The sequence below is a fragment of the Lepisma saccharinum genome, chromosome 30 (assembly GCF_977018435.1).
Source record: "Lepisma saccharinum chromosome 30, izLepSacc3.1, whole genome shotgun sequence".
NCBI classification, from domain to species: domain Eukaryota; kingdom Metazoa; phylum Arthropoda; class Insecta; order Zygentoma; family Lepismatidae; genus Lepisma; species Lepisma saccharinum.
In genome coordinates this window covers 35,749,289-35,763,299 of record NC_139258.1, presented here as the reverse complement: position 1 = coordinate 35,763,299, position 14,011 = coordinate 35,749,289, and the positions used below count along the sequence as shown (strand labels likewise).

The 14,011-nt window shown below is 39.4% G+C and overlaps 1 protein-coding gene and 1 non-coding gene across 14 annotated transcripts in view; one reads left to right on the top strand and one right to left on the bottom strand.

Moving 5' to 3' along the window:
* LOC145981874 (disks large 1 tumor suppressor protein-like) overlaps positions 1–14,011 on the bottom strand; it is a 1,252,559-nt gene that overhangs the window by 501,601 nt on the left and 736,947 nt on the right. The gene's annotated exons all lie outside the window — the stretch shown is intronic.
* Positions 7,809–7,879, top strand: TRNAS-GGA (transfer RNA serine (anticodon GGA)). The gene has a single exon. It is a non-coding gene; the product is annotated as a tRNA-Ser (tRNA).

Genomic DNA, 14,011 nt, shown 5'->3' with positions numbered 1-14,011 from the left:
TGTCTACTTTAATTCGCGAATTTGCTTGGGTTTATCTCATCTTGGTATAGCTGTACAACGCTAAGATGACATTGTTCTACGTTGTGACGAAAATAAAGAATGGCCAATGATGAAGATAACTCTGGACTCTAAGCATGAAGACATAAAACTTGGCACTGAAGCCCGCATCATGCGTATAAAGAGGAAACATTAAGAGAAAGAGGGGCAGTTGGTGTCCATCCAGACGCGAGGATCTGAAAATGATCTTTCTCCATCGACCTTTCCCGCGGCAAGCTGGAGAAAGAGAGTTCTGTGCGCTGGATGGTCGCTTGTCCTTCTGGGAATACCAAATTTTCGATGGCGTAGAAAAACGCATTAACGGAAAGAGGACACGTTGAAGATTTGATTTTATGTAGGAAAAGTCCACAACTTCCATTTGATTAACCGTAACTTAAAGTTGTTGCATTCTTGCTCCATAAGGAATGCATGGGAATCTGAAATTCATATTTATCACATTTTTCAACCATCGTGTGCAGCTTAATAATCAACTAAGGAAACCGCTTCCACTTGCAAAATAAAGATAAATTCGTACTCTCTTGTATAGTCGGGCCCCTTTTTAATAGCAGTACCCATTCCGATGATATTAAAATAAATGCACAAATGGTGCAAAAGTGTCCCCCTTCGCCTAAAACAAAATAGCAGCGGATCGTGAGGAGTCATCGATACATGCACGCAGGATAAAATTTTCTATCCAATACAGTGAAGAAAGCTCCACGAAAAAATATCAAACAATTAGTTACATAATTATCCTTGATGCATTGTTAGTAACATAATGTTCTAAGTGGGTGAGCACGTAGATTCACAATCTCTCCATCCTAAGTTTCGTGTTCGAGGTCTTGTAAGATCATAGGTGTTCCTTAAAGAGTATTAACATCCCTTTATCTCTTAATGTTTTCTCATCATATTCATAATCATTCACCGCCGTGATTACGCTAAGAAGACATAAAAGTGTAAAATCAAGTTTCTCATCACCATTGCTGATGTCTTGAGTACATTACCTGAGACACCTCCATAAAACTGATGTCTTGAATATCCAGCCAGCACACACTCGTCGCGAACTAGCAGACATGATGTTTTACCATAACATCATCAATGGTACAATTAAAACCGAATTTCTAATCAACCAAATTCATCTACGAGTATCCACACGGTGGACCCGCAACGTACAACTCTCTTACAACCCCCCCCCCCCTCACAACGCTCTCCTACAGCGGCCTTTTTTCTATAGGCTTCCTCACTTATGTAATAACCTGCCTCCAAATACAGACATATTCTTGCCAGGACAATCATCCCGAAGAGATTTCAATACTTTCAGCTCACCTCTCGCACACTAACTACAAATAATTATTTCTTTTCTAAAGACAATGAAGTCTCAAGACATTTTTTATTTTACATATACTTATAAGAACTAGAAGAAATACTTTGTTTACCTGAAAATTTACATAATATTTATTAAATTAATTGTACAAGAAAAAAATATTTCCTTGAAACGTTTCATGATTTTTAAATTAATATTTTGATTACTCTCTTGCTGCCATCTACATTTCACTAGTCACACTACAATTATACCACAGGCAAAAACCTGCGCAGACTCGGGACTCCTGTGCACTGTACCCCCGCGAGGAGGGGAGGGGGAGAGTGGAGCATGCGTCCTTTTGGCCCGAGTTGAACCGTTGGAGGGGAAGGTGCGCGGAGACTTTTGGCCGAAGGTTCTTTTCCTTTTGGTCGCTCTATAGTTAACCACCGCTCGTGCGACAGACTTACTTAGAACTAAACTTATCTATCGAGCACTGACATACACAGGGGGAGCTGATGGGACTATAGCCCCTCCAGAAATTTTGAGAAAAGTAAAATTTTCAGATCAATGCAGTAAAGAACTCGGATAAATAGAAGTGATACATGCAAACTAATCTTAAAATAACCCCTATTAACATTTTGGTCTGAACAGCTTTTAAAGTGATAATTACGAAATATTTTACAGTGTATCCCACCTCTACCTGGAACACAACTAAGTGATATCCACTTTTTCAATCCCAGCTTGTTTGATCTTTAATTTTCCCATACCGACTATGGCGATTGTCGTCATCATTTTAGTCTGATGACGACAACACCAGAGTCCCTCTTTACTCTCTGGCGACAGGAGAAACAAGGACTCACCATTTACTTACCGAATCATCACCATGTCCCGTTGCATTAGCATTTGTCAACAGCGGGCTCACCGCGACAGGGAAAAAAAGAACTTTATCTTTTATATAGCACCTTTTTGAATAGGAAGTTCTATCCTATTGCCAGTTACTTATGCAACACACAAAATGCATTGCAGGGAAGCGTGTATCTCAGGATATAGATGTTTCACTTTTATTTCCGCTGACTGTACATCTAATGCGATATAACATATGTTTGAGGTTCATTTTATGCTCAGTTAGGCTATTCTGGACTGGACCTACAGTTAAAGTGGGAGCAGAACCACTGTGCAATGTGCCTTCACGTTGGTGATGATTGCTGCTACGTCACAGGCGCGATTTCCATGTGGGTTTTGTAAACATATGTTCCGTTATTAGCAGCATATCGATTTCAGCAGTCCTGCTAGGAAAAGTGTAGCTATCTCAGCATCGGAAAAATTCCAAAAAAAAACTATATTAAGAATATCGGAACATGCGCGTAGAAGGAAAATTTCAGTTAGGCATGAAAATAAAGAAAGGATCCACCATTTCTGTGCAAACCTGGAAATTCGGCTTCCATTCATCTTCGGAGCAATCTCTCATGGAAATCCCCCTTCGGCCGTTGTGCGCCTGGAATGTATACAGCGAGCGTAACAGAGAAATTGAATGCGGCGAGGGAAAATGACATCGAAGCTTCGACGAGATCAGAACGCGATACCACTCCTGTCACCTGCGGGATGCCAAACGATCTGCCGGGAGGTTTCGATCAAGGAAAAAATACATTCCCAAAACTTCAATCTTTCCGAGGTACTCGCTGCGAGGCTGAATCAGGGTTGCCAACTCCCATTTGTTTTTTGCGTATCTGGTAGCAAAAAAAAAAACCTTCTTATGTCGGCTTTTCAAAGACAAGCTATCAAATGACAATTTCTGTACCTACTGTAACGATTATTATAAACTAGATCAACACCAGGGGAGCCTATCATGAAACGAAGCTAGGGCCGATCTTTCCGTGCATGTAAGTCTTATTGCATTCTCTTAAAATTATTTAACGAACATTTCGCCTTTTTCTTTGAAGGAGAAATGGAGATATATATATATATATATATATATATATATATATATATATATATATATATATATATATATATATATAGAGAGAGAGAGAGAGAGAGAGAACAACTTCTTGGTGTTTATAGAGAGAGATGGAGTGAGATAGAAAGGAGTGAGATCGGAAAGAAAGAGATAGAGGGAGAGAGAGAGATAAGGGGAAATATTGAAGAGATGGAGGGAGGGAGAGAGAGAGCTGGAGAGAAATGGTGGAGATGGGAGAAAAGAGATGGATGGACAGAGAGAGTGCAAGAAGGAGAGAAAGAGAGACGAAGAGGAGAGAGAAAGAGAGAGAGAGAGCAACTTCTTGGTGTTTGTAGAGAGAGAGATAGTGAGAGAATCGGAAAGAAAGATATGGAGGGAGAGAGAGAGAGATAAGGGGAAATATTGAAGACAAGAGATGGAGGGAGGGAGAGAGACGGAGAGAGAGGGAAAGAGAGAGAGATGGAGAGAAATGGTGGAGATAAGAGAAAAGAGATGGATGGACAGAGAGAGTGCAAGAAGGAGAGAGAGAGATAGACGAAGCGAGAGAGAGGAAGAGAGAAAGTGAGAGAGAGAGAGAGAGACAGAGCAACTTTGTGGTGCTTGTCGTACACGACGACAAATACGGCAAATAGAACTCACGACTTAACATTCTACACAGCTTCACTAAGAGCTGCACAGCACACACAATCTAACTTCTTACTTCTTAGCTGAATTTCCAAAACCCTCAAATTTCCAGATGTGACGAACCATTAAGTTCCCTCAGAAGTACATGACCCTTTGTCACTTTATTTTACATTTTAAGCCATTATTATTGGTCTTTTAAAAGCATTTTTAGATTCTAAGTGTACAGTAGGTTTCACTAAAGGAGAAAATGTTTGAGAAATATTCCATGTATACGCTACTATTATAATAATAATAATTCTTAGATCTATTTTGTTTTACGTCGTTATTCTGCCACCTTAAGTTAATCGCAACGACGAGGATGAGTGATCATTTATTGAATGGACACTCACAAGTGTCCACACAGGGATTCGAACCCATAACCCTTGATGTAACGACTTGCTCAAATTCTTAACCGGAAAAGTGTGAATAATAAAATTGATTTTCACACTGAAATATTAACAATTTGTTTCATTATTATGAAAATTAAAACAATAATTACATGCACCGTTTAAAGTTTATGTTAATTTTACAAAACAAAAAGGTTTTTAATACATTTTCATTTAATATATTACGCGATTTGCCTACGATATTGTTCTTCCTTTGCGTTTCTAGCAGAAACCACGCGGCGTTGTCGCTATCCACTGCCCACCCCTCCCTCTCCCTTTGTTGGGGGAAAGCAACGCTACATATAAGCTACACTATGTATGCACAGTACAGTAACGACCCCCACGAAAATTGTATGAAACAAACTTCTTTAATGAAACATGAAAAAATTCGGATTAAACTACGAAATGGCAACACCCCAAACGTAGGAGCTGCTTCTCTGCTTCAATTCGCCCCTCTCTGTCCAGCACACACATTTTCCTCGTTTCCGATTGGCAGAGGAAATCCAGAGCTGGAAACGTAACAGGTTTGACCAAAAGCGGTTTTTTAAGTAATGTGAATGTGAAATTAGTTTCCAACATATAGTAAGATACCATGATATCATACACATTCGAATTTTACACATGTTCTCATATGTAGAAACATAGAGAGGACTGAAAAACTAAAGCTCTCTGCTATAGACACTCGCCTCAAATTTCTACGACTCAATAAGGTATTTCCTACGAAATTTTTACAAGAAAACTGTATTTTGTATTCTTTCCTACTAAACAATTAGAGCAGAAAGCACTGATGGAAACTGCTCCATCTTTTGGCGTATAATTAATTCATATCAATAGCGTGGTTACAAACTTTGTCATAATGTCTAACAATGAAATAAATATACACTATTATTAAATTTAAGTGCAACTACTTCCACATAAACTACATATTTTTCCATCTATCGCCAAAATAACAAATCCCTTGTAATTTATTGTTATACATGTGCGGAAAATGACAAACGAAATGGCTCCATAATGCTGCATATCTTAGAATATACAAGTATAATCAAAGAGTTGTTACACGCGCAAAAAATAATTTTCAAAGTGCAACACAAAGCGACATTATTACTTTTTATTTTAATTTAAATTTCATAAAAAACATTACTACAAATTGTACTGAGAAATATAAACTTTCCTATACGTAGTAAATATTTCCATCCCGAAGTTGCAACACTGCCATCGATATAATAACGCAGATTGGAAGGAACTATATAGGCACTTCGATCCAAAATGGTTGTGCACAAGTTATAGAAGCGGATGACAATCTCTTTTCACAAAAATCAATAACAAGCTAAGGCTGGGAATTTAAATATTCCACCATATTTCCATATGTATTGTGCAACAGAGAAAATTCACTTCACTCTAAAAATTAAGTCGACGCACTGGACACACGCGCTTCTCCAATTATCCGATAGATGGCGCTGAGAGCAAGCTCTATCGGGCCATCTGGCGGCAGGACGTGGAACTTCCTCCACAAGCAGAGTTATCGCAGCGAAGTGTTGCGAGATGAACGTTTTGCGTCATGGCGTTACTAGTATAATACGTAACTACAACAGTAAATATTGCTAATATTTCTACAATTTTTGATAATAAACAAATCAAACATACACTAAATGAAGAAGAAAATCGGAAAGATTTTTCTTTACATGTTTGTTAATTGTAATGTCTTCAATTAGACATTAACGAGGGCCTACCGATGACGTAGTGCTAGCGTCGTCGACTTGTAATCAAGGGGTCCCGGGTTCGCTACCTGATGGTTCGGATCTCACTTTAAACTGTAGGTCCAGTCCCGATTAGCCTTACTGTACATAAAGAGGACTTTACAAAACAAATCAAACAAACAAACAATAGACGTTCAAGACGAAAATCACATTTCCATCCGAGACTACGAACTTTAAATGTAGCTGATTCGACAGGCGTCTGTGATTGGTTGTCTAACCGAAGTCCTGAGTGGTACGTACTGGTACACTAATCAATAGCTGTTTATTTTTTTTCGATTTTTAATAGCCCAAATAGCCTGTGAATTTACGAACGTATCATCGCTTAGATAGAGGATAATATCTCTATGACTGAAATAAAACTCAAGTACAGGGTGTTTCAGAAGTTGCACAACACTGACTTTAATTGTCTATAGCTCGAAAACTGCGAGGGATATTCACAGCAGGCTTTCTGCAACATATAGTCTCGTCTACTAAGATATGTTAAAGGCCTTTGATTCACGCTGTATTTCATATAGGAATTATTAGCAATTAATGTTTTTAAAAAATGTTATAATCTACTGAAACAGTTGTGAGACTTTTGAAACATTCTCTATAATTTCAGGTGTCCAAGGAGAAATTTCCAAAAATTTGAAAGCGAAAAATAAGAACAATTCTTATTTAAAAAGGTATAAAAATTTACACTAAACTTTTAATAGTACTAGTATGTGAATAATTTATGGACCCTCCCAAGATGTCGAAAACTTGATAATTAACGATCTTAAATTTCTTCAAATCCACTTTTTGCACACAAAGGATAATCGGAATTGGGCCTACAGTTTATAGTTGGATTCGAGCTGCTATGTGCCTCCACCGGGTATCGAACCTGGGACCCCTTGATATAAGGCGACGACGCTAGCACTACGTTATCGGGGAGGCTATTTGGCAGTTTTGACAACTGAGTATATTGTGTCGTCTTGGACTGTTGGACAGTTTTCTTATAGACGATGTCGCTTGTCATTTCGGTGTGAAACCTGCGCGCCACATGTCGCTTGCCTAACAAAAAAGAGCAGAAGGCAGAGCGTACAGTCACCGTCAATAGAAATGGGATAGCTAGGTAGACCCTAATGAACTAGCTGCAAGGCGTTGTGTGTGTTGCCTAACTCTACGGCGATACGTGAATTTCAATAGCAAAATGGCAACTTCTATCACCGCCTTATACAACGTCGGATTAAAAATTATAGATACTTGAGTTTAAACTACAATTAAATATTAAGCAGTATACATAAAAACGAGTTACATTAAAATTTAGCTTATACAATTCTGCGTTAATCTATGCTAACCAATTTTCTTTGAGTATTTCTCCTATTTTTATCGTCGAAAGATAAAAAAAGGGGACGCTTTCTATATTTTTGCAAAAGTTCGCTTTCTTTGAAATTTTATAAATAAAAAAAAACACCTTTTCTTCTTAATTAGAGAATTTAAGTTTATATACTTATAAATTTAAGATTTAAACAATTTCTGAATTTTAAGATATTTAAAATTCGTCAAAAAACAGTTCTTATGAATTTTGCGAAACAACTTTTTCTTATTAGACACACACAGGAGATGTACTACGTAGAACTGTTAACGGAAAATGGAGGTTCGACCTGGACTCGAACCCGCGTAGTATTGGCAGAGACGATTCCACACAGGTAAAACAGCGGAAGCGAAAAATCAGGCGAAGCCAGGCCGGCTCGGTAGCTCAGTGGTAGAGCAATGGCACGGAATGCCAGAGACCCGGGTTCGAGTCCTGGTCGAGCCTTCATTTTCCGCTAACAGTTCTACGTAACATTTTCACAGTATTGGGTAGTGCAAAAAATACAATATTGATCTTGTTTGGAAGCCGTTTGCATCTGTTTTCAAATTCAATTATGATTGTCAATTCGCAATGCGAAACCGATTTTATTCAGATTTTTATTCAGCGGAGTAAAGCTGTACGTGGAACGTGATACCACCGCACACGATGACTCGCAGTGCCAGCCCAGTTTCCACGGTTCAACGGACACCGCTGTGTGCAGATTAACGAGAAATTGAATAACCTAAATTTTGATGTAACTCTTTTTTATGTAGGTCTACTGGTTAATTTTTAACTGGAGTCCAAACTCTAGTATCTATAATTTATAACTACAGTAGGTGAGTGTACCTATGGCTAATAACCTTTAGGCCCCAATTGATCCGGAGGTAGAACGAACCAGAGGAAACGACCAATAGATACCTTACGGGAAAACAAGAGACGTGAAAAGTGAAAGCAGGATTCACTTTTTCTTTTTCAAACTTTTACAAGTCCATGAGCGCAGTAGGAGATGCACGCAAATTAATTCTTCTCGTGGAAAATTCCACCTAATACATTCCCACTGGAAATTTCTTCGTGGTTACGTGAACGATAAGCTGAAACCGGTGGTGGGACTCCATAAACTGACTTATATCGATAAAATCAGTCGTGACCCTCAAGGAACAGTTGCGCCGTGCATTGTATATTCCTTTTCCGGAATGTCTGGAGTAGCAACGCGCAGAGGAGAAAGCTTGTGGGCGGGGCCAGACTAGGTGGGGAGACTAGTTGTCTTGCAAGCTGTCATGTTTTACAGAACTACTGGACCGCGAATGACCAGTCGAGTAGCCCCTCCCGCGCGAACCCCCCCCCCCCCCCGCGCTTCATTGGACGAGGCACAGACCCGCAACATGCGCTCAGGACGCGTTCGCGTTCTCTTACTCCAGACATTCCGGAAAAGAAATATGGTTTGATTGTTCTCTTTTACATCAGAGTAACAGTAATTTGACACCGTCTCGCCATAGGCTTCCTGCTCTCCGCACCGTCTCGCTTTAGGCTTCTTGCCTCAGACTTCGCGCTCTCGGCACCGTTTCGCCTTGGGATTCTCGCTCACGTCACCGTCTTGCCTTGGGTGTGCCAAAAGTTCTTGACAATAAGAATAGTAAAATGATTTTTTCATACCATGCAAGCTAAAGAAAAATTTAAGTAGTAATCACAGTTTAACCTGTGAATTAAAAATCACAGTTGTTTTTCCATTACAAGTGTTAGCCTACATCCTTTCCAGATCATAGAAAGAGCGTCCATCTGATGTAAATTATATAATGGATACTTGTCAATGGAGTTACGCTTAGAGAAATTTGTAACCTACCACTAACAAATATATTACGATTAGTACATTCAAAATTTGGCAACCAGCAGTAGCATTCCAGAACTTTTATAAAGTAGTAAGATGGAGTATTTTCTAAACCTTCTCACATTTTTGCTTTAACAACTTTAGAATATTCTAGCATTAGAGCGAGAAAAAAACTATTGATTACGATAGGCGGGATATGGCGGGGGTGGGGGCAATTATTACCTCTAAATTTTTCATGGGTTCCAGGTTCGAATCCCGGCCAGGGCACGAGTGTCGTTTGTGAACGTTATTTCATCAATTTCATCATCACTCATCATCATCGTCGCGATTAGCCAAAATCGTCAGAGAATCGGCGTTTAATGACAAAAATCAAATCGAACTGTGGCGCTTTCGAAACGTTGCTTGCGGCGGCGTGTGCGTTTAGCCCACCAAGTTCTTACTTCGACCGCGAGATGTCAGCACCGTTCGGCAGCCTCTGCATCGAATCATTTCGGCCAAGCATTCACCTTTCCCACAACATCCGAGAGCTTCCAAACAGCTGATTCGGAGGGGCGTGAGCTTGTTCACGAAACGAAGGGTTTGAAGCCTGAATGCACAACACCCGGTGTAACTCGCACGTAAGTGTAGGAGAACTATTCAGCAAATGAAAATCAGACACACCAGTTTGTCCACGGCACTCAGTCATCTGCTGTAGCATAGAGTAACTTGGTTCCCTCACCTCGTTTATGATGGGGTATTAATTAGTATAAGCTGAAGAAAAGTCCTTTATGCGCCCATCATGTCAAATATCTGCATCTCAGAAACTTCAAGAACAATATATGGTCACTGATAACGAGATGAAAGAACTTGGAGTTACATTCGATACAGAACTTACATTTGCAACACATAATGAAGGAGTTGTAAATGAGGCACACAGAAATAAAGAGTATGCAATTAGAACTAGAAAATATTGATTGATTGAATTGTTGTTTTAAGTCTAATTTTTGCACAGTAAGGCTAGTCGGGACTGGACATACAGTTTAAAGTGGGGTCCGAACCACTGTGCCATTTGCTTCCCCCGGGTATCGCACCCGGGACTCCTATTATATATGTTATTTACATGTTGCTAACACCAAAAGCTGTTTTTAGTGCAAGAAAGCAGAGTGGTAGTACAAAGCTTATATTTATCAAAGCCTGCACTACACCACTTTTGTGCAGTGAATTCGGATTTATTTCTAATGAAATTAGTGATTCGTTATATAAATATATATATAAAAAATCGCGGATATTCATACATTCATTATAAATTTTCATTGCATTTCCAGATTTCAATCAATATAGTAAAAGTCGAGTACTTACTGCTTATGAATTGGCATGTGTTGGACTTACCTGTAAAAAAAATACAAAATAATTAGTATATATAAAAACACTAAAATTAGGTAATACATTACATGGCGTGTATATATGTTAAAATTAAATTTCTGAGAAAGCCATTGAACACATTTTTACTTCGATCAACGAAAGTTGAAACATAAAGTAAAACGCCTACTGGAGCGAGCAGCAAAAACATTACTGAGTAAATGCATGTAATCAAGTGCCCGTTCGCCCAATGGGTCAGAAGAGCGATAAAGGAAAGGAGTGGACGATCTTACACTTTAATAAATGTATTTATCTAAATGACGTATCCACCACATCTGCCTTTTTTTGCAGCGGTTCCGCTCCAGTAGGCGTCCAGCTTAAGGGGTGAACAGCTGCATCATGAAACAGTGATAAGTCAAGTTACTTAATTATTTTGTGTTTCAAAGCACTTCAATCTTTCTCTGTGGTGGCAAATTTTGTTGCGCCTGGCAACACTGCTAAGATTATGCAGTCTCGATCGATATAGTGGGACCAGGCAAAAGGACCTGCGCAGTACCGCATGTCCTGTGCATCGTACTCGCGCATGGAGGGGAGGGGCAAAGTGGAGCACGCTTCCTCTTGGCCCGAACTGAAGGGATGGAGGGGAAAATGCGCTTGCGCCATGGCTTTGGCATTAGGTTCTTTTGATTGTGGCCGCTCTATATCAGGACAGCTGGAATGGAGCATGCGAAACTCAGAACAGGGTAGCCAGGCGCAACTCAAGATTCGTTCAGATATGTCATTTAAGGCTGAAATTATGGCTGCTGAATATTTATGCAATTGTATAGTCAGTACTTTAAATACATGTCGCCTGCATCTTCCGACAAAATTTTAGGAGTAAAGTGTTGCCAACCTAGATAATAAGCCACTAACATGTCAGTTTTTCATCTCTCCCACAAAATAGATATTATCGAAAGCATCGAGTGCTGCAAATGACCTGTAATTTGAGTTGTTTATTTCACCACTGACGACGGAAAGAAAAATATAAATAGCGGCAAGGCCAGAGAGTACGAAAGTTAACATAAAATTGTAGTATTCGATATTTTTTCTTCTTCTAAAAACTGCAGGTGGATAAGGATGAGAGAGAGGTGGCAACTCTGACCCCGCTTTAACGTCGCCATTGTTATTTCTTGTAATTTGTCAGTTAGTAAGGATATTGAGTATCTAGTGCGACCACAGAATATTGACCAGTGTATTACGTTTATAGGCTAACATCGAGGCACGAATTTAAAAAAGCATGTAAAAAGCGCGAAACTATGTACTGATTCTTTTATTATATATTCCTGATGGCAATGTGGTAACATCATCGTTTTGTAATCAGGGATCCCGGGTTCGATACCAGGTGGAGACACATAGTGGTCCAGATCTCACTTTGAACTGTAGGTCTAGTCCCGATTAGCCTATCTGTGCATAAACTGAAACAAACAAACATTCACCCGAAATACAGCAACTCGGATCAAGTCTCCCACTCCCCCCTCTCCCAGTTCGATCAGTCATACCATTACCATATGTATACCACACACCCCATTAAAACAAGTAAAACTGGATCAAAATGCTCTTCCAGTTCAGTTGCTCCCCCCCTCCCCTTGCCGCCACTTTCATTTCGTCTAGCAAAACACTTCTGTTCGGAATTAAGCTTTCAACTTTCAGAACATAGCGTGTTGTATGGTAAATTACATTTTATCTGCACGTTCATCGTAAGTTCCCCTCCCCCATATTTACGTATGGCGTGTTCGTGACAATATGGCGGAGAAAGATATAATCTGCTTGTAGATGCATATACACATATGCAATAAAATTTCTCCTAATGAACATCTGTGAATAACGGGCATTTCTTAATTTCCAAGGAATGGAAAAGTTACTTCTTAATAACGGACTAACCGATTTACGGTAAAACTTCCAAACAACGGAAAACCGTTAGAAAGACTTGCAAGTATGTATGTAGCGTGCTTCAGTACATGTACCGTATAAGCTGGAAAAACATATAAATTACACATTTCCGGATCCATGTTGCCATAACTTTTTATGTATGAGTAAACCATTCCTGAAGTTTTGAGCCGTATTTTCGTTACATCCTGTGCATGTGTGCGTCTCGGCTTTCGCAATGGATCTGTCAGCGTAAAGCGCTATGAAACCAGAGGTTTCAAAGTCGAATCTTGGGTAGGCCATGGATACATTTTTGTATTTGTTCCAGTATCAGGGGTGCCGACTTGTCAAAATTATTGGAGGGGGGGGGGTCTGATCACTGAAATAAATTAATGAATGACTCACTCTCTCCATTTTTAAAGTTTTGGCCTCAGTGTTCGGAATCTCATAAAAGCCCATGAATTCCTCAAAAATATCAAAATTTTTATTCACAGTTCGAATGCAGAATATCCACGGATGGATATGTCACAAGTTTCGTCAACCATAATAGCAAAATTTAATATCTGCTACCACGGATTCATGCGCATCGTCTTTTGAAACTCTTTTTAGTAAAAATATTAACAATACTCATAATTACTAATAAGTCACGTGTTTTGCTGTCCTCTGGCCATAGCCCCCCCCCCAAAGTTCATGGTTTAGCGGTCTCAACCCCCCAACGTTGATGGTCTAGAACATTTCAAATGTGTATTTAAAGTTAAGTTCATGTGGCACAATTCAGAGTAGACTTTACAAGAGAAGCAAAATACAATTGTAATATATTAGATCCTCTTAAGCAAAATTATTTGGGGGCTCTGCCCCCAAATCGTTAACATTGGAGGGACTCGAGCCACCCCAAGCCCCATGGAGTCGGCGCCTATGTCCAGTATACATTACATCAATTCATTCTCGTCGTCGCGATGAATATAAGCTCTTTTTTCACATAATGGCTAAAAAGTCATGAATTTAACTAAGATAAAACTACAGATTTTGAAATGTGATCTTAAAACATTTAATTTATTAATTAATACAAGATTGGATTAAAAACAATTAATTCTTCCACCAGAGTGACCTTCCTCAAGAAAGCTCAACTGGTAACAGCATGAATAACTATTAAATACAGGGTGATTTTTTTTATACATGGCACCATTTGTTTTGTGTACAGAAAGTAGGAAATGCAGTATGTAGGTTTGATATTGATGTTTTCAGGAAGAGAGTGTTGGGGAAAGTGGTGAGAACCATATTCGAAAGCATCGATGCATTGTAGCGGCGACCACACCTAACATTCCACAAAACAGTGAAGTGTATCTTCGTGTGCTCCGAGACATTTGTGTTCCCTTTTTGTTTGGCACGGTTGTTGATCCTTCCACCTGCTGGTTTCAACAAGATGGCGCGAGACCTCACACGGCAACAATAGTTCTTGATTATCTTGAGGAGATGTCTGATCACTGTGTGTGGTCTAACCGTAATCCCCAAGTGCACGGGAACGGGTT